Here is a 21,407-nt window from a genome sequence, read left to right as displayed (position 1 = left end):
GCAGGATGAGTGCCTGGAGTCATCCTGGGGTCCCCCTACTGTGCCCCCCTATGTAGCACGGCTGAGTGGTGGACAAATTGCCCGTGGTCTCATGGGGGGCACTGGGTTTTCTAATGCTTGTGAGAAAGCTTTGGCCCATCCATCTTCTCTCCTAAAGTGCTGCATGGAGCGACCTCAGAATTAATCTGGGCATCTACCATACCTGGGGAAGAGTCTCCCATGTCATGCAAGACTTAACAAAATTGGGTTTTGTTCAGGTTGCAGCAAGGTTGGGACAGTGCAGGGCTTTGCAGGCTGCCTGCTCCTGTGGGCTGAGAAGGGCAGGGGTATTTGCTGGCCAGCATGCCTCCTCCACAGCTGCTGGTGGCTTTCCAGGGAGTGACACTCCTGCCAGTGCCCTTTACATCCTCACCTTGTCCTGGGCTGGCTTCCTGTGGAAGGCAGGACTGGGCTGACTGCAGCCATTGGGCTGCCTTCTGAAATGAGGCATTTCTCCTCCATCTCAACAGATCTTGGTTTAATTTGGGTGGCGATTGTTTACGGATTATACCCTCTACTTAATAATCCTTCTGTGACAGCTGCTTTATCCAGCTATCATCATGATGTAAATGTTTTCAACCAAAGATCCTTGGATACCTACTACTATGGTACACTTTCTCGTGTGTTTGCCAATTTGCTCTTTATTTGCCCAAGAAACTAGCTGAATTCATAATGTATATTTTTTTCCGCTCTACTTCTGTTTCAGGATAAAGTTTAATCCACTACTTGAAACAGCCTTTTCATTCTCTTCTCTATAATAAATTACTAAACTGAAAGAAATGGAACCAAGATCTTTTAGCTTAAATTCACGGAGCTTTTGTTTTCAGATTGAACAGCGAATCTTAGAAAGCTTGTTTTTCATTTGTCCTGAAACCTTGCCCCTCCCGCCTCCCTCTTTTCATGCCAATGAAAGGTAACCAGAGACAGCTGGAGGCTCTCTTTCTACCTCCCTTGAATGGGAGTGTCTTCTGAATGCCTCTTTCACGTACCTGCAAAGACCCTGCTCTGCTAACCGCTACGGCCGAGATTCTCAAAGGCTGAATAGGTTTTCATTGCCTGCATTTCTGGTCTGAAGCAGACTGAGAGAAATGAGTGTTAAGTAAACGCAGTGGCAGCCCTGCCAGCGTCAGCATTCCAGCCGGCAGTGTTGCTCTGGACCCGGACACTGCCGGCATAGACTTCTGTACATCCAGCTGTCAGGGGGTTGTTTTACTTGTTAGCAGTAGAAAAGAAGAGGGATGGGAGGCAAAGCAAAGAGTGGCAAGTCTAGTTTTTATGAGGCTGTTTATTTTTTCTATAACAAGTGTGTGGTGCCTTATAGATGCTGAATGGGAATTAAATACAGTGATAAAGTAAAACTATAAACTTACCAAGTCTGTTTTCAGCTGCCTTTGTTCTACACCTCTAAGCATCTGCAGAAAACATGTTCAACAGCATTCAGACACTTCTGTGAATTTATATTTGATTTTACTCAGCACCTTCTGCAGAGAACTGATCACCTTGCTGCAGCTGATTGAAGTTAATAGAAAATGAAGGTGTTTGTCTGTCTTTCCATACCAGGCCTTTTATGTGTGAAGCCAGTGCTTGCAAGCTTTTAAGTGAAAGCAGAGGTTTACTTCCAGCTTTCTGTCATGAACGTTTTACAAATCCTATGTTACAGTTTAAAGATCAAGATTTAGGAAACATTGACATTTGATAACACAGAGGTGTGGATCTGGTGATTTTATTAGTAAGGGCAAATTCCAAACACCCTAATGCCCAGCTAAGAGTGGAAGTTACACATGGACGGATTGTGCATTCATAACTTACTAATAACAACGTAAGAGTATTGTCTGTTGCAGGAGGTGAAAGAACCTGAACTGCTTGAATTAGGGCTTTGTTTGTACAAACACCTTTTTGTATAGACAGGAAAATTTCCCCCTCCTACCAAAATAACCCTATTCCTTTACCACACGTAGGCACTCTTACACCAGTTCAAGACCTCTCTTTTATTCAGGAGCGTGAATGTGCGCTCAAGGACTTATTTTACAGTAGATATAGGATGGGTTATGCACATTCTTCCACCTTGCTTTCTTCCAGTTGCTGCTCCATGACCTAGAGAGGTTACTCTTGTCCCAGTTGTTTGTTCAAGATCTTTTCCTGGGAAATGCCATTCCCATAGCTCTGTCATGTAGCTGACTTGGATGGTATTGCCCTTCCTGTTTTACTTCTACTGAGCTGGTGGTTATAGCTGCAGTGAGGGCATCTTGAGACATGTCAGGATTATCTAGTTAAGGCACCTAACATGGATATAATAATGATGGCTAGAGTAGTGCAGTAGTGATGTTGGTTTTGACTTCTCAGCCTAATATGTGTTCTATTAGGAAGAAAATGACAAGTAAAAGGGCTTGGCTATATCATCAGTGCAGGAGTAAGCATAGAAGTGGAAGCTGGCAAAAAGTACCAATGCAGCACATACATTGTTCAGCAGCAGTCTTGTGTCAGCCATGACCTGTGGCAGACACAATGGCAGGCACTACAGAGAGGTCCTGCAGTGAAGGTGGGCAGAAGGGCTGTTTGAGCAGAGAGACAGTAGGTGTGTGGCAAACAGCCTCACCAAACCCAGCCAGGTATCTCCATCATGCCCTACAGGACCATGACTTCTATGACTCAAACTCCACCTGCATGTTGGTGGGATTCTGGATGATCAGAAAGATAAGCTAGAGTAGCTCACCCTAATAATTTTCAGTGAGTACTCACAGCATGTGAAGTCATATTTACAAAACTGTGTGTGTAGAGCTTCTAGTCTTCAACTGTGTGGTTCCAGAGGAAAATTTACATGCAGACTTCAGAGTTACCACTGATAAAGCATCAGCTTCTTGGAAATGGGATGGAAAAAAACTTTAGAAGGATAACTTCTCTGTAGGCTCAGAATCAGACCCAATATACCTTGGATTTAAGGTAATGGCTGTCATAAGTTCCTGAAAATGATGATCCTTTTCCCCTTTCTCGCCCCCTTTTTTTTTCTTGCAAATTTATTTTACCACATTATTAGGATTTCTTTTTTTTACGCCTGATTGATTGTGCCGTGTTATTTGAATAGTCATTATTTTCAGTTTTGTATGTAGCTGTTTGTCACTTTATTGAAATGAACTGCAATCCAGGCACCCTGATCAAAGCAAAAAGCATGAAATTCCACGTGTTGCACTTTTGAGAGCAACAACAATGAAGCTAACCTTTCACCCTTGACTTTCTTTTAACCCTAATTTTGAAAGACAGTAGCCAACAATTCAGCTAACTTCTTAAGTAAAAGAATATTCAAACTAACTCGATTGTAATGCAGTGTCCTTTTTAAGTGAATGGAAGGTCTCAGAGTAATGCATAGAAATACAGAGGCTGGGTAAGTTCATTACTTTGGAGTTTCTGGTGTGGTTATAGCAGTGAAATGGTTAAAAGGCTGACTTTAAAGTGGTCACAATTAGGCTTCAAAGTTAACACCCCACCCCACTGAGATGAATGGAAGCAGTTGACATTTCTTAGTGCTATTGTTTCAGTCTGGCTTGCTATAGCTTCTAAAATAAGACAACAGTACATCTGTTTACATTCTGCTTCCGCAAACCCAGATGGGCTAGAAACTTCATTGTTTTTTAAGTGGAAGCTTAGGTTCTGGAGAATACAGCAATATCCACGGGGTATCTGTAGGAAGAAGAGCTGAAAGAAGCCTTAATCACAGACATGTCCCCCTTTCTGTAAACTTCTATTGTCCCAGGACAAATCAGTGAACCACTCGGGAAAAATAAAGTAATATATATTTGAAGTACTTTTTACTTACTGCATGACATGCACACAATAACTTCTCAACAAGTTCCTAGCATGCAAATTTTCATAAATGGATGAGGTGTTTTGAACTTTTTTTCTTTTACTAAGCAGTGTGTAGAAGGTAAAGGTCTTGCTTTTACTGAGAGTGGTAGCTTCTCTTAAACTCTTCTTACAGAAAAACCTCCTGCCTCTAGAGAAGCCAGGGTTTCACCCAGGAGAGTTTGAGACCAGGTGTTACTTTCTCTGTTCACATGGGTAGAATCCTTTAATTTACCTCTGAGAGCGATGTAAAAAGAAATAGGATCCTTGAGAGGTGTATCTTGCATTCTTCTGATACTTTCATAGGACAGCCACATTAGCTGCAGTAAGATTTTAGGAGCTGGACTGGTTTAATAAAGGTGCAAGTAGGGCCAGAATTTGTAGCAGATGGTCTCTATTACCCCATGCCTCAGTTCGTGTAGGGAGTACACAGTGTCCTCTCTGACTCTTGTTGAGGGGTCTGCACAGTGGCAAACTGCCCTCAGTAGCAGCCAGAACCCTATGAGAGCTTCTCTGATAAAAGCGTCCCATTAGATATGCTTAGGCTGTAGATCGAAACCAGCTGTGAATCTGTCGGAAAGATTTTCCTCATTGTGCTTTCATCAGGGTGGAAAGTCCGTGTCTCGTTCTGCATATATATGTATTTTGGGCTTCGTTGCTCTGACTTTGCAAGTCCTAGAGCCTGCCAGTGATGAGAGCTCTCATGCATACAGACTCCTTTTGTACCCTGGCACTGAGACCCTGCTTTCCTTTCGCCTGTGGACAACACAGCTTGTGCTTTGGAAGTGACACTGTGGCCTCTCCCAAATGGTGTCTCCCAGATTTCAACCCGGGGTGTATTGTATGGTAAAGGCAAGCATGCAATCTGTGGTTTGGGCTTGTGAAACTTGTTTCTTGCCCATATTCAAGTAGCATTTTTGTCTGAGTATAAAAGACAGTGGCCCTGAGCCTAGACAGGCCTCCAGGTTGTGTGAGACAACCGTGGACATTTGCGAGTGTAAGCTGTCTCCTCTTGTTCTCCTCAGTTCCTGTGTTATGTTGAGAAGTACAGCATCTGGTCTGTAGGAAGAAAATACCTGAGAAAACCCAACAGGAATATTTTTTTGAAGACTTCTCCCATGAGATTGTTTTATGTTTCTATTGAAAAAAAGTTTAAAAACAAAATAATGTCAAGTCATGCTGGAGAAAAGCAATTCCAGTGTGATAAAACTCCTACAGCATGGAGCAAGAACCGTTCAATTCAGCTGCAAGAGGAAGGGTATGTTATTTAATCAAACAGAGGGTTAGACAACAGCATCAAATTTGTTTCCATTCTCAGTTTTCCTAGTCCGTTTCTGACTGTGGATTTCTATAGTATTACATAGACTTGAGTTACATCTTAACGCATCTTATGGAAGAAAATATATATCCTATTAGACCTTTCAAATTTAGTCAAAATGGGTTCTCCAAGACTACAGCAGGTCAGTGGCAGAGCTTGGAGAAGAAGTCAGTGGATGTTTTGGCCGGTTCTGTTTGTTTTAACTAGCAAACTGACCTACCTCACTGTAGTGCAATAGCATTTCAGAAACCTAAGCTTTGCATATTAACCCTAACACAGATAGTTTCCTGAAGAGACCTGAAGAAAATATTACTATAGCTTCTTTACCATTTGTGCCCTAACCTGCTTTTTGCCTTATAGTTGAAGGTAATTTTGATGACAGAATTATCTTTTAGGGAGTATCAAATTGCAGGAATTGAAAAGGACAAATCTGGACAGGGTGGGAATCTGCCATCATGATGACATTATAAAGCAACTTCTGAAAAATTAACATGTTATCAGAAGAAAAGGAATTATTTTTTTTAACATTGTGCTCTTTAATTTTTCTTTTAGAAAGGAAAATGAAGTCTTCCATTTTAAGACTATTTAGTTTTGAATAAATTGTGTATTTCCCTTTTGTGGTGCATTTCTTTAGTCAATTTATAGTTATCATACCTACTGTTTCTCGTCTCTTTGCTGATCTGAGATTGCTTGCCAACTGGTATTTGCCACTAAGCAGCAGAATCATAGTTCTCTTTGAACAACTTGGTACATTATGGCAGTCATTAGCCCATAGAAGAGGATGAAGGATGCAGACGGTCACTCCTGTAGGCCTGATGAGAAATGAAATAGGAAAAGATCCCAGCAAATTGAAACAATATTTTTTAGTTTGTGAATACTGAAAACTGGAATGTCTCCCCAAAATAACCCCAGAGGTTTATTTTTTATTGGAAATTCTTTTAAAATACCCCAAAAAACAAAAATAGTTGATATTTACTTAATCATCCCAGGTCAGGAAAAAAATGTTGAATACCAAAGTATTTTATAGGGGTAAATACCTATATGTTTTCAGTTTTAATTATGATAATTTTTTACAAGGATTAGTTTTTTTCTTTCTTTCATCCTTTTTCCACCCTAGACAATGAAAATAGTTTAATCTAACAGCTTTTCCATTGTGGTCTGTTCACCAGAGCTGGCTTGTAAAACTTTTTCTTTCAGTGGTTTTATTGTTCAAGAACTGATGCTTCCTGTTACTTCTGGCCGTGCATTTTGATTTTGTGAATGAGTATGCTTAGACAAAAGAATATAACTAATCAAGTATATACCTTTTGAACAGCTTTATGTTCTCTTGAAATAAAAAATGACACCAGAACTGCAGAGGTAACAACACCTCTGAAAGACTGAGTTGGAAATGGCAGCAGAGAATAAGCGAAATGTGGGACTCCTTCATTCTAGGCATTCAGTAAGGTAAAACATAACATAGATTTTTGCTCTGACTGCACATATTTTAAACTTCATGGTATAAGAGATGTGGTTTGGGTTGCTTTTCAAGGAGCAGAAAGTCAATGGGGTTCTGGTCGTGGTGGGGACTAACAAGCCAAGTAGGGATCAATTACAATTTAAACAAATGAGTGAGAACTACGTGATCTTAGCTGCTGCATCATACTGAGTTTTTTGTGTCCATATTGCCTGTTGCAGTTTTATTGTTCTAATGCTTCATATTTGTGTAGTTTGAAGGTTGTTGTGCACGTGACTAGAATCATTCCCTTCTGAAACATAGGCTAAGATATGCAAAGTGATTGTTTATTTTGAACACCTCTATTTTTTAAGGGTCAAAACCTGAGTAGTTTTGGAATAGGGTGCCTTGAAAGGAGTGCAGAACGTGTGTCCTCTAAAACTAAGTTGTCTGTGTGGTGTGTCAACATGACACAGAAAAACAAAAGAAGAAAAAATGGATGCAATCAAAATCCTTGTTCACTCTTCATCATCTCAGTGTCTGATCTTTGGTTTGTTGGATCAAGGTGAGCAGATTTGGGTACTGCTGTGCTGGAACCTGGCTGTGGTCCAGGCTAAAGGAAGCAAAGTTGAATGGTGACATCTCCCTGCCTCTCTACCTCTCTTCCTTAACCTCCTAATTACTGTAGAGCTTTACCTAAGGTTTAGATGTGGTCTTCTGGTAAGATGGTGGTGAGATCAGTGCTGACTGTACCATATGTGGAAGAGGTGTAATAGCTACAGAATATATATTATAAAGCATGCATAACCTATGTATTCTGTTTCTGTCTATTGTGTGGGTGAATCTACCCAATGCAAGAGCAGCAAGAGGACACGCTTTCTAAAAGGACACCATGAGCATAGGTGTTGTCAGGATAGTTGGCTTAGAGTTAACTTTCCCCTCAAATTTTTCATGCTAAGACAAAGAAGTACAGTTGTGTTACTGAAGAAACTTAATGTAAAAGAAATACTTGTGTTGAATTAGAAAAAGTCCTGGAATCATTTGTATAGGTTCTGGCTTTTTGATTGCCTATTTTTAGAACAAGATGTCAGCTGCTACAGCTCCTTTAAAAATGCGCTTTGGATTCAAGGAAAAAAAAAAGAGTAAGCTGTGAAGTCTTAATTGTTAGAAGTAAGACAATAGCTTAAAAACAGACTGAAAAGCTTGGTCTGACAGCTGGAGGGAGGGCTACTTTATTAATAGTTGCAAGGAATGGGTGTATAGGGCCTGGAAAAGGCAGTAGAGGATATAAAAAGAAGCCTTGTAAGACGAAACCATTGCCAAAACCTCTCACTGAACAATTTATGAAAGAACCTGCATCGTATAAACATCAAGATAATACATGGTGAACTGATAAACAGCCTCTGACCAATTTGCCTCACTTAAAGCAATGAGGCACCAGTGCTGCAGCCCAGCTCTGCTGTGGTGTACAGTTTGACTGGCTGGAGACGAGCACATGTGGCTCACTGGTCAGCAGTCTGATTTCATGACTCGAAGTTTCTGTCTGACAAGCCAGAGATGATGGTTGTGGAGACTGGAGAGGGCACTTGCTGAATAATCAGCACACTTCAGTATTTTATAATCTGATAAGTCCCCCAAATGTCCTTGCAACCCATAGCCAAACTGCTCTGTTATTATGACTTGGGACATATAACTTCAAACACTCATTTCCTGGAGGAGGTGGTAGTGAAGATCCCTCTCTACAGAGATTTCTCATAACTGCAATCTCCCCAAGTAAATCCCTACTTAAAGCATAACTGCATGTTTTTTGTGGCCAGGAACTGACTGCGTGGGAAATAATGGGACTGCAAAATCCCCCTTGTTGCTCCAGCCCCAGCTGTGGAACCAGTCTGCTCTGAGACTGCCTGGATGCCAAACACTGCAGTGTCCCAGTTTAGACTATGACTGGCTGTTTATGACAGATCCAGACCACTGCAGTTTTCTAGTTATTTCGTAAAATAAGTCCTTAATTGTCAATAACCCCCAGAAATTGGGAAAGCCTTGGGAACAGAAGGGCTGCAGTACTAGGGAAGTTTTTATTTCATTTGGAAGCATATATCCATAAAATTTTAGCACAGACTCCCTGTCTCATGCCATGGTGGCTCTGTGTGAGATATGACATTGTTCTCTCTTTAGTCGCAGGAGCTCAGGAGGTTGGGGGGAGCAGAAATAAAAGCAAAACGCTAACCCTGCTTTTTAGCATTATACAAATTTAACCCAAGTTTCATGTGCAAATTATAATCCCTCTTTTCAGGTTTGTCCTTTCCATGTGTGTCAATGGCAACTCAATGCCTGGTACATCAAATCCAGAAACTTACACAGACTGTCAGTATGCCTGGCAGCATCACATGGTGCAGATGACGCTTATTTTGACCATAGTACATGGCAAATGTATTCTCAGGATCAGTCTTTTCTGTGAGGATGATATTGGAGTGCCTTCCCTTCTCTACAGCTTCCCTCAATTGCAAGTGTGTTGCACTGATAGGAAGTGTTATTTGTCTTCACCATAGTTTTAACCATGTTATTAGTTTTGTTTATGTGCTGTTTTGGTTTTTCTAAAAGATTGTTTTCCTTTTTCAGTGCTGGTCTTAGCTAGCTTCACTGAGGTTGATGGGAATCTTTTCTCCTGCTACTCTGCAGCAGATGTCCTTTCTAAAGTGTTTATTTTCTTTCTGTATACCGTACAAAGCAGGTTTTACCTTTAATAGCTATTGTTTGTTTGCAAGGGGAACTGGAAAGGTAGGTATTTTCTTGCAGCTTTTCCTGCACAACCTTTTTTCTTCACCTTCTTGCCTTCTCTGGGTGGCACCTGTAACATGAGCAGCAGAGCTGCCAGTTATGTCGTTCAGCTTTACTTTGGGTGGCATAAGCAATTAGCTAGTTAGAAGACCAGCTCTGCATTCCTGTGGTATTTCTGTGGTTATAAGTGAAGTAACAATGCAAAGGTTGCTTGTGGCACTGATGAGTAGAATTGGTATTGCTAAGAGGGCAGAGAAATTGCATTTCCATGGGATGGTTGGGATTTAGTCTGCAGGATTCTTTCCTTTCCCATGCAAGAGAAATGTCTATAGGGCTATCCTTTCATATACTGTGTAGGAATTTGTCCAGCCTAATCATAAAAGGAAGTTGATTGCATCTGCATTCATTGATAACTTCCAGGCTGAAAATCTATTATGGTAGACTTTGTAGAATATGATCAGAAGGAAAGGAAAAGACAAATTCTCTTTGTTGCAACCACTGATAAGATATGTACCCACAGTTTTCTTATCAAAGCCATGCTGGCACGTGACAGAAGGAGAGAGAACACCCCTCCTAATTGTGGGCACAGCCTGAAATCTGGTTGGATTGGCTCCCTCTGCTCAGGTATGCTTTTAGTGATAAAGGGCTTGCTTTCATACATCCTACCCATGAAGCCTAATTCATAATTTGATTCCATGTTTCAACTGCTCCACACTGAAATATGCCCATCAGAATTTCCAGTTTGATCCCTTACCCTTTTCTAAATGATGAAAAGTTGATGTTAGAAATGTTGCTTGCCATGCATCAGATTCACAGAACGTACCAGGTACATTAACGGAAACAATTCAACCTTCTTTGTTCTTTTTACTCAGTTTAGGTTTAAAGTGTGTTGAGCATCCTAGCTATATGAGAACATGTTATTACTGCTGTACATTATTACTGTTATAATTCAGGAGGAACACATCCTTTCAGGACCCACTCCTTATTTAGTAGATTATCCTTATTTAGTAGATTAGAAAAAAAATTAAAATATGAGAGGTCACATGAGGCTGAAACTGTAGTCCATCTGTAAGAAGGCTTCTTGCTGCTGTAGGAGAGGCATGGTGTTGCTGTGCTTTGTGAAACAGCAGGACTATTGCTTCCAGTGACTGAGAATGTTCCCAGTATGTGAGGGCCCACACCCTGATTTTTTTGAGGTAGGCAACTCTTAAAGTTATCTCCCTATTTTCCTTTCTTGGCCTTTTTACAACTTTTAGACATCAGTTGCCTTTGTGAGTCTCATTTATGGTTATAGTTAGTAAAAAATGCGACTGGTTTGGGTACCCTACCTAATTAGCTTGACTGAGAACCTACAATACTTGCTGTTCTCCCTCTTCTTCAAAGCTAGACTATGATAAACAAAAACTTGTGAGCGGTTTGTTTAATACATTATTATTTTTTGTTTGTTTTTTTAACTCTTTTCTCTTACAGTATTGCAGCCTGTGCAGCTTCCTTGGACTTTGTTTCTTTAAACACTATGCAGAATAAAAAATAATTTTGGTCCTTACTTGGACTTTGAACCCTTTGAAATGAAATCAAGTGAGTTTGCCTGTACTGAGCTGGCAAACACTGTAGAATCTTTAGAGCTTCTACTGTTTTCTTGTGTAGGGAGTGCCACAGCTGATTAAAATAGATTTGATCTTTTGTCTAGTTCTCTAGATCAGCAGGTTAATTTGTGATTTTGGACCTACAGCAGTATCACAAAGTTGTAAGGTATCACTGCACGCTTCCATAGGAAAAAATTGTAATTACACTGGATTTAGGCAGGGTTTGTAAATCCTAGTGATTAATTTAGAACATTGTGAAGTGAGAGTCAATGAGTGCAGCTAGGCCATTAACCCTCCTCAAATCTACTGAAACAGAGAAAATAGAAAAATACAAAGTACCAACAATTGTCTCCAAAACCAGGGCTAAATATGATGACATAAATGCAAATATATATAAATATATTTGTATGTATGCAATTCTGTACATGTTCTCCATCAGCTCTGACCTCAATTTTTTAAGTTACTAATATGCATGCTTTATCCTACATACCTACACATGTGATAAGCATATGATAAAAATTAGACACAGACCAAAATGTCTTATAGAATTTGTCATCCGAATGACAAGATTTATCCCATATGAATGCCTACAGTGTGGTAACTTAAGTTCATTCTCATCAGATAAATTAAGTTCATTCATGTCCTAATAAGTGGTAGCTGCCTAGGAAGCCCTCTAAGCTTTCCATAACCAGACGTGCCACTAGTAATCTTTCCAAAATGTGATGTCAATGGAGCTGCAGCTGGTTAAAGGGCTATGCAGGGCAAAAAGTGGTATTAGTGGCTAATAAAGGCTAATTCTTTTGCAAGCAAAATTAGCTCGCTTCACTGGCTTGTTATGACTTGAAGTGTCTGGCCGTTGAACTATGCATCTGACTCATTTGTTGCTCTCAAAGAGATCACACCCTGACTGACAGCTGTACTGGACTGGAAAAAAGTAGCCCAAATGAGTGAGAACAAGAGGACTTCAGTTAGTCTGACTTTAGGACAGTAGCAATCCATGGAAACAACCTTAATAAGAAAAAGAGATGAACCCAACAAAGAATGTGTGTGGCTCAGGGCACTAATTTTCCTTAAATAACTGGTTCCTAGTGCAGAACTTTGTTGCTCATAGATGCTGCCTTCCACTCACGTTACATACGACTACTTAAAAGACACAAATGTCCAGTAACTGGTTACAGCAACCCTAAATAATCACGAGAAACTTAACTTCCAGCACATCCCAGATGCTGGGATACTCTAAAGTGATTTCAACAGCACCAGAATAGCCTAAGCTCTTTGGATGTGTGTTTATTTTTACTCACTGATGTTTTGGGGTAAATGCCACATCAGAGTGTTTTTATTATCAAGTTCCTGTTCCTGCACAATGCAGCTGTACCTATTCTAAACTCCTTCATCAAAGGCGACCATTTCCTTTTTTTCTTAATCTCAGATCAGTTTACTGAGAGCAGTTGTCCCTGACTTCCTTAAGCTTGACCTGCATAAAAGCTTTCTTAAAATCTTCCCTACATCCTTTCTTTCCTTAGCATATACTTAGAAATATGTGTGTACATATAAACTTGGACACATGCACGTGCCCATGCATGTTTGCATCAGTTTCTGCTTCAGTCCTGCAGCCTTGTGCATGGTCAGACTGGGAAAGAACTCATGGAAAATGTTACTGCCAAAGAGTAGTGAAACTCTCACTTCCTTCTGTACTTCAAAATTATTTTGATGCCTTCTTTATTTATGAGATGTTTCAAATTTCCTAACTCTGTGATAATACTACACAGACAAACGTGCACTAAGGTTAAGGCTGATTATTTTTTCACTATGGTATTGTTTTTGCAGGTGATTTGAGACTCACTGTTAATACAGGTCGCCCAGAGTGAGAGGTTGGTGATGTTGCCTTTTGTGCAATTAAATACTTGAATGTTGTTTCTGGATTGAGAGTTCATAGAAACCACATGGAAATATTAGTTTATGTTGTTAAGTAAATTCTGGGTCCTAAACTTTTTTTTCATTATGAAACAGTATTTGAGTTAAAGGAAGATTTTGGACTAATGAATGAGTGAGTTTGGCTTCTGTAGCATGCCTGTAACATTGCTTTCATTGCACCAGAGACCCCTGTGAAGTTCTGCCTCCAGTGTTCTGGTGGAGGGTGGAACTGGAAAGGGAAATCTCTCAAGAAAAGACCCATAGGTCCAACTCATCGCTGCAAAAATGACAAACAAGGACTTACATAGAAATATGATACTTGAAATAGGAATTTTGCATCTGTATTGTTTTGTTCCTTGTGGAGGTTTATGGATTAGCCATAGTTAGATATAGCCTGGATGCCCGGCCCTGTGAAAGGCTGAGACATGGTGAGAGACAGTAATATAAATGATCTTTGCTTACTGAGGATCTCAGGAAATCACGCAAGATGAAACTCCCCGTGTTTTCTTTTCACACCAAAAGGGGTTTTTCTCATGCAGAAAAAAAATAATAAAGTAAAGGCTCTTTGATCCAGACATAAAGATATACTCAAGAATTGTGTAGAGGGGAGTTTAACTTATGGTAACTTTTCTTTTATTGAAAAGATAATGAGAAATTATAGAAGAGAGATCTGGTAACAACCGGGATGGTAGAGAGGGGACCCAGAACAAAACTACCCAGTCAGGAATGCATTTGCAGAGATAAGTTGCTTGCCAGGGTACGTGAGAGATTGGTGCCAAAGAGTTCCCCTCTGCTTAGGTGCCACCACAGTTGAAATGGAAGGAATACGTCAACGTTGCTGACCATCCTCTGGCTGCAGTGACAGCCACGTTTCCTCTGAATCTCAATTATAGAAATGCTAGTACCATATATTACCAGCAAAGACCTGTAGAAAAGCTCTAAAGCTATCTTGACTTGAATGGAAAGTCAGAATAGTCTGTTTCTTGCTGGATCAGACAGTTCCTCTGTAAGGAAACAAAGAAATAACGAAATAATGTAGGACATGCCGACTTCTTGCTCCCATTAGCTTTTACCAGTGTTCTTCAGTGTTCTCTCAATTTGTAGCCTCTAGTAGAATAAATCTCAATACTGAGTCCAATATAAGGAGTGGTAGGCTGAGATGCTTTTCATCTTTTTCACATTATGGTCTACACTGTGGCCAGAGTTGTCACTTGTCCCTTTTCTTTGCCTGCTGAGGAAATTCAGCTCTATATGAATATTCTTGATTATGTTCTACTGTTATCACTCTACCTCCATGGTTGCAGTTCTTCTTGGTACCCTCTTATCAAAAGCAAAAGGCTGCTCAAACATTTTTTTGCTTCTTCAATATTCCTGGTTTCTTCTACTGTAAATGAACTGCACATCTAAAATTTTTGATTATGCTTTTCTGTCTTTAGGGTCTGTGAAACTGGTTTTGTCCAAAAAATAACACCATGCTACAGCAACAACCAGCAGTGGTGCAGTTGCTGCAGTGCTAAGTTAGTAACACAGGCAGAGCTGAAGCATTTCTGCTTCTGTACTTTCAGCTCTTTCTCAGAGCTCGTTTCCCGATTTGTCTTGTTAGCAGTGATTTGCTTTGTACTCTAAGTGCAATTGCTCTGTTGGTAAGAGTTAGAGCAACTAGATCTCCATTTTTCCCTAGCATGGGCAAACCAGCAGTAATGGCCTCCTGTCTCTGGTGTTTCCTTGGCAAACTTCCCAGAAAGATGTGTACTTAATTGTAATTTGCTTTCTGTGGTCAGCAGCAATAGCTCATCTTTTAGTAGCTCAACAGCATCTCTATATTTAACTCTGTGTGTGTCCAAGGCCTCACCTGATCTCATACAGACTAACTCTGTATTTCAATTAAGTTGAATGTATGCAACGGAGATAATCACATTTATTGTATATACAGTTAATTCCTCTTTCATTTGCTACTTCATCTGCTTGTTGGGACTTCAAAAGAAACAAGCAAAAATATCTCCTGCCCCTGCACTTTCTTTTGCAAAAATAATATCATTTTCTGGGAGAGGCTTCCTCTGTGCATCTAGTATATCTTACTAAAGCTGGTTTTGAATTTTAGGCAGACAAGAAATTGTCTGTCAAAATGCTTCAAAAGAAACCACAAAATGAGCAGGCCATGAATCCAGGAGTGTCACAAGAGTGGGAATACGAGACCTGCAATATGTAATATGAGTCTTTTAGTCTAACCTCCTCTATTTCCACCCTGGTGCTAAATATACTGCTGACGTCCTTGCAAGAAAACAAATGCACTGAGCTTGGAAGGGCAATGGGCACCATTAGTTTTGGGTTAGTTTCATTTCTGTAAATTTCCTGGATAATACATGAAAAAGAAACACCAAATTCTTGTCATTGTATTTTTGACTATGGTGGTGAAGTTTGGCAATTAGCAGATCATCTTAATAAAAAGTTTAATATTAAATCTAACATTTCAATTACAAATATATTTTTAATATAAGTAAACCTGATAACTTTCAATCCAGGTACATATCATGCTCTCCAGGAACTCCTGTTCAGGCTTAAGAAAAGTCAAATTTGCATCTGAAGTGGATTAATAACTGCTGTCAAGTAAGAAGGTTGTATTAAAATATCTAACTTGCCTGTAGCATTTGCATCAGATAAGTCAGCAATATTTTGTTAGCCATTGTTGTGCTGTATTTCATGCAGGAGACAGATAACCAACCCTGTGTGTCCTGGAATGAGCCTTTCCCTACTGTTGATCAGGTGGGTTTTTTCCTACCTCTAACCTCAGGGAATGTAAGGGAAAGTGATATTGTTGAAAAAAGCCAAGAAAATTGACTTCAAATTAAATTAAAACCTCAAGTCAGCTAGTTTGTTTTGTGTGTGTGTGTGTGTGTGTGTAAAAGTAGGATGTTGATATTGAAATATTATTATCCAGCTTTTCCAGATTTTATGTCTTTCACCTATCACCATCTTTCCTGTCAAGTTTTATAATCATGTTTAATCATCCCTAAACTGAATTTTTGGGGAAGTATGTAATTTGCCACTTGGTACTCTTAGCACTGTCAATGGAGAACAGAAAACCCATCCAGTTTTGTAAATGACACCTCTTAAGGAATTTGCAGCTTCTTCTGAAATATTCTGTGTTAATGACAGGAATTCTGGTTTTGAAGTTTTATATGTAGCTATGTTTTGTTTTGTAATAGCTAACTAGGAATGGTTTCTGATAAAAACATTGATTTAGCTTTGCAGCAAGCTTTTCAGGATCTCTTTCAGAATCTCTTTCTGTTACCATTCAATGAATAGTTCAGGTCTCTTTTTCTAGCTTTTATTTCAATGTTCTAGTAACTCCATTGTTAAATGAAGTGTTTAATGAGTTTTAAAATATTAAATATTGGACTCAAGGCACTTATGAAACCGTGTAGGTTTTTTTAATATGATTTATTTTAACGTGTTTTGTATAAACAGTAAGTTCCATTAAATAACTATTAATGTCTCATAAATGAGTAATACCTTTTTTAGTTTCTTTTTATAAGAGTTAACAGGCTGCCCCAATGCATGTGGATTCCTAATATCTGAATCTGATGCAAATCACAGGGCTGTGGACTGGCATGTTCCACATATGAGACATGGTGGGCCATGGCTTGTGCGTGGGAGCATCCCCATAAGATTTAGCATTGCTGTGCCCCTTTCTCTCCAGAGGCACAGTCTGCAGTGACAGCGAAAGGACCACAGCATCAGCTTTCCAGGGGAGCATCCTTCTCCCTGGCCTCTGTGGGGGACAGTTGCCACTCTTCAGAATTTCCCCTGGATACTGTCACCTCTAAGGGGATTACAGAGCTATGTACTATCTGTTGAGTTGGGATCCCAGCTACAGGGTGAGGAAGTAATGGTGTCCCGGAGATGCATGTGAGCAGCACCACTGTGAAATCATGGGGAGGTGATGGCGACTTATAATTCTAATTATAAGTCTTCCGTGTGTTACACCAGGTGGGCTCTATAAAGTTTATGAAGTGCTACTTTTTGGTGATTTTTCCATTCTAGGCCCTACGGTGACCTTATTGGTGGCTGACTCCAGAGAGACATCTCATGATTCTGAGTTAAGTGTTTCTCCATCTCCAAAATCAGGGGTAAGAATCAAAGTATTTTGAGATACTGGGATGAAAAGTACCATGGTTATTATGATTATACTACTTGCTGTAAACATCAGAAAGGGAGATACTCTTTTCTTACATTCAGAAAGAATCAAATGCCATACAGCTAATGGAATTGTAACAATAGCATGAGGAATGCTGTTAAAATACCAGCATGACATGGCTTGAGTTAGAAGTATTATATTTTTTGCCACATGTTAGGAACCACTAACCCTGGTGGCTACTGTAACTGATTAAAAATTGTATGGGAATCTGTTTTCAATATCTGTGATTTAAAAATATCGTGGAATGTAACACTGGAAAAGAAAATATATTTCCTGAAGTCTGCCTCAATGCCATTTCTTCACTGTCTAATTTCTGTTGTTGTTCTGGTTTTTTTTGTGTTTTTTTTTTTCCTTTGTTTTTCTCTGGGTTTTTTTTTGTTTGTTTTTTAATTATTATTTTATACACTGTTTCATCATTTCCCCAAGAACTGGCATTTATCAGATGTCACATGCTGAAAATCACCCATGTAGTTATAAAAGTTTTGTTTATTTTCAGAGAGAATATTAAGCATTTCAAGGAGAAGAATCTGTTCATCTTTCTGATTTCTTTAGTATAAAATAGTAAGGAAACTTGAAGTGTTTTCTCTGTGATTCTGTTGTGTCTATTGATCTTTTTTCCTTCAGTATTTAAACATTACAGCTGAAAGGTTTGGTTAAACAAGTTAGATTTTTTACAGTTTCTATGATCTGTACTTAAAATGCATTAAACACTTAAAATTCAGCCTAACTAAGCTGGAATGGATGCTTTAAAATAAGAATTATCTTCCATTTTGTAATAAGGAAAACTGTAGAGCTACAAGTATCATCATGGTCACTTCTTCATAAACAAGTCAAACAACTTTAACTCATAGATAGTAACATTTCTGTCCTGTGGTCTTGAAAACTCTGAGAAGATTTTCCCATGCCACAAAGAAGAACAGGATATCAGTTCTGAGTCCAATTTTTAGCTCAGACACAGATTTCTTCTGTGGCTTAGAACAAGTTATTTCTTTGTCATATGTTTTATCTTTACCAGATATATAAAACCTCTGAGGTGGATGTGCTTGCAAAAGGCTTTAAAGCAGTGAGGTGAAAGTTTAAAAATTCTTTAAAAGAAGTTTCTGTGAAATCTCAGCCTGCTTCTGCAGTTGTCAGTGAAAGTTTTACCATAAACTTAAATGGTCAGAGTTAGGTTCTCTTAAAATCACACCTATGAAGTTCTTTGTGAATTGAAAGTATTGTTGGCAATTTATTTCATTTACATTAGTGACTTTATGTAGGTATTTGTATTAACAAGGCTTCTAGTCTCCCTGACACTTCATTCAAATTAGAATTTGATTCTTCTGAACCGTAGGCAGCATTCAGGAAATTAATCAATTGGCTCAATTGTTTTTCTTTCAGCCACCTAAAAACATACATACTGTCATGCTCAAATCATATCAAAAAAGCTGCTCATACCTGAAATGTCACCATATTTAACTGGCTTGGTGTAAAGGTGGCAAGGTCCTGTCTTCCTGAACCTCAAATAGCACTGAGAGTATTCCCTTTGCTTAATAGGGGATTCTGGCCTTAGAACTGTCATTGCCCTTAAATGTGATATTGAAGTAGGAGCGAGTCTGTAGGCTGTGACTCAGTAGGACTTGAAGTTTGGCTATCCCATCTAAGAGCACTTTAAGCCTCCCAGCAAGGTGTCCTGCTCAGAAAGTGAGGAACAGCATGGTGTACTAGCACCCATGTCTGCTGCTGCAATGGATGCTGACAGATTGTCCCAGGACCTGATAGGTTCAGCATTATCTTCTCCTTCTATTATCTTCAGCATTATCTTCTCCTTCTATTTGATCCTGGATCTCCCATATATCTGTTGGCTTTCTAAGGCACATAGTGAATATATTGTTGCTTTGCAAGGCTCAGGGGGATAGCTTGTACTACCAGAGGTTTGGCCACCTCTATGCAGATAGTCCTTAGTTGCTTCCTTAAGGTCGCTGTGATTAACTTTTGTTTTCATTGAAGCCTGTGCTTCAGTGTTTTGGTACTGGCTGAACCTGATACTACCTGAATGGTAACAGGCAGCAGCAGCAGCCCAGAAGCGAGGTCTCCTGCTGCAGTGCCAGCTGTTGTAATGGCCACGCAATTATTTTATGTAGGAATGATTTCAAGGTGGCATTCCTCTAGACTGCACATTAATGCAGTTATGCCTGAGAGGATGGTTCAATCAGAGAGCAGGCTTTTCTGTCTGCTTCTTTCAAGGACTGCAGTTACATGTTCCAGGTAACAAACACAGGTATGTGGTATCCTACAGTTATGATCCACTGGGAGGTGCAAATCTAAATGCAAAAATAGGTATCCCAGTAGGTCCAAACTTTTCTCAATGTCAGATGGTATCTAGTGGCTCTTCAACATGGAAGCAATGTTGCCAAGTGGTTTGTAGTAATGTTTATCAGCAAATTATTGAGTAGACAGATGGAGACACAACATATTGTTGTTTTCTCAAGAAAACTTGCAGTATTCTGATTTGGGAAATTTTGTCCTCAGTGTCAGGAAAGCAATTCTCCTAGATGGACTTGGCAGCTTAAAATTGCTATCATTTTAGTAATGTCATTTTGGACATCAGAACTTCAAAGCCTGAAATGATGTAAGGTGTTGAAATAAGTGTGTATACAGAGTTTGGTCTTTGTGGCTTCACAGAATTACTCAGACTTCCTTTATTTAAAAAAGGAACCACATTTCTCATGTTCTAAAAGTGACAGTCCTACAATGAAAAGAAGAACTAAGTGTTCCTTGAACATGCTGATCCAGATGCATATACAGGAGTTAAAGGGCTCACAGCTCAGAGGAAATGGCATAGTGGCTAAAAGGCAAACAAGGTCAGCTCTGAGATAATTGTGAGTTTTCTGTTTAGTGGCCATAACACTCCTACTCTAAAACAACTTATTTAATTGTCACTACAAGGGATGAATGGCCAAATGAAGCAGTTCTTTTATAATTGGGTTTGGCTGAGTTACTTTACGTGGTTGGAACTGAACTAGAGAAATGGTCAAAAATATTTGAATGGTCTTGGCACATTTGGTAGTGTGTAACTACTGACAAAATGTAAATGATTACATGGTAACTAGAAAGATTCTTGCCAGGTTAGTAGTGTGAGAATGCCTTGGCAAATTAGATTAATGTTTGCATGGAACAGACTCTGGTACAGCTCCCAGTAGTCATATGAGAATGTGATGTGTCTGAAAGCTTGAGCAAACACAGTTGGAACTAAGTGCTGATCCTGTTAATAGAAAAGACTCCCAGAGTCATACTATCCCGATCCATCTTTCCTTGTGTGTTCGTGCATCCTGTTGTCTGACCCATGAAGCCGCAATGACCAGTCACTTGCAGTGAGTTGTTCAAAGACTGGATAAACAGGTGTTTAGAGGAATTGCCAAAAGCTATCAGATACTTACTACTTTTGATTTAATGATGATTTAATGATAGACCACAGCTAGGTCTACCAAAAGGCTTCTGTGTTCTAATGCACCTAATGGAATTTATCCAGAAAAGATGTACTATACTGCGCCAAGGACCATGACTAGGCACCTTGGGAGGGAATGTACAAAACTCTGCACATACTGTGGAAGAAACTGTTAGCAGGTGGGAATTGTTTGGAGGACTTAGGTCACTTCACTTTTTTCTGCATTCAGGATGCAGTTCAGCCTCCTTTATCCCAGGGTCCAAAGCCATGAACTGTTAATGAGTGATGCAGCTTGGAGCTGCTTGGCTAACAATCTACTGTAGTTTTCTAATGCAGAAAACATTCCCAAAATATTTAAGCCACTTTTGGGCCCCCCATCAGCTCCTAAAAGTATCTCATTTTCAAAAGTAGTAATTCACAGCCTGCTGTTCTTTTTCTTACTTTGTCTTTACTCTCTCTAAAATAAATCTCTCCTTCCTTGACTTTACTGTAGTGGTTACAGAGACACCAGCCTCCCAATTCGATGGGATTAGCAGTGATGCTGATCTACTATTTAATTTCTTTGTTGATTAGAATTAGTCTCTCCAACTGTTGTCTCAAAAATCAATGTAATTCTCTTCACAACAATGATATTTTTCAGCTCTGCAAACTCTTAAATTTTCTAGGATGAAAGGTCCACACAATCAGCTAGTGTAACAATTTATACAACATAATCCTTGGAAATATACATAATGAGAAGTGAAAACTTTAGTCTTTTTTATGGTCATTTATGGTCATGTCCTGAAGTACTGTAATTGGTTTTAGATATTTGTTTTTAAAAAGTTGTCTAAATTTTGAGCTCTGTACGAAAAGTGATGGTAGGCTTGCAAAATAAG

The 21,407-nt window shown here is 39.3% G+C and overlaps 1 long non-coding RNA gene across 2 annotated transcripts in view; it reads left to right on the top strand.

Annotated features, from left to right (window-relative positions):
* The window catches only part of LOC113946428, a 185,562-nt gene that overhangs the window by 14,935 nt on the left and 149,220 nt on the right, over positions 1-21,407 (top strand). The window contains exons 1-2 of one of the 2 annotated variants that reach the window (XR_003527426.1): positions 15,622-15,670; positions 16,952-17,037. This is a non-coding gene — a long non-coding RNA (uncharacterized LOC113946428). Of the gene's footprint in view, positions 1-15,621; positions 15,671-16,951; positions 17,038-21,407 lie in introns of those variants that run through there. The other variant, XR_003527425.1, reaches the window with a different exon arrangement.

The sequence above is a fragment of the Corapipo altera genome, unplaced genomic scaffold (genome assembly GCF_003945725.1).
Source record: "Corapipo altera isolate COAL_440 unplaced genomic scaffold, ASM394572v1 48b, whole genome shotgun sequence".
NCBI classification, from domain to species: domain Eukaryota; kingdom Metazoa; phylum Chordata; class Aves; order Passeriformes; family Pipridae; genus Corapipo; species Corapipo altera.
Note: the sequence above shows the minus strand (reverse complement) of the source record. Positions and strands in the feature narration are given on the sequence as shown.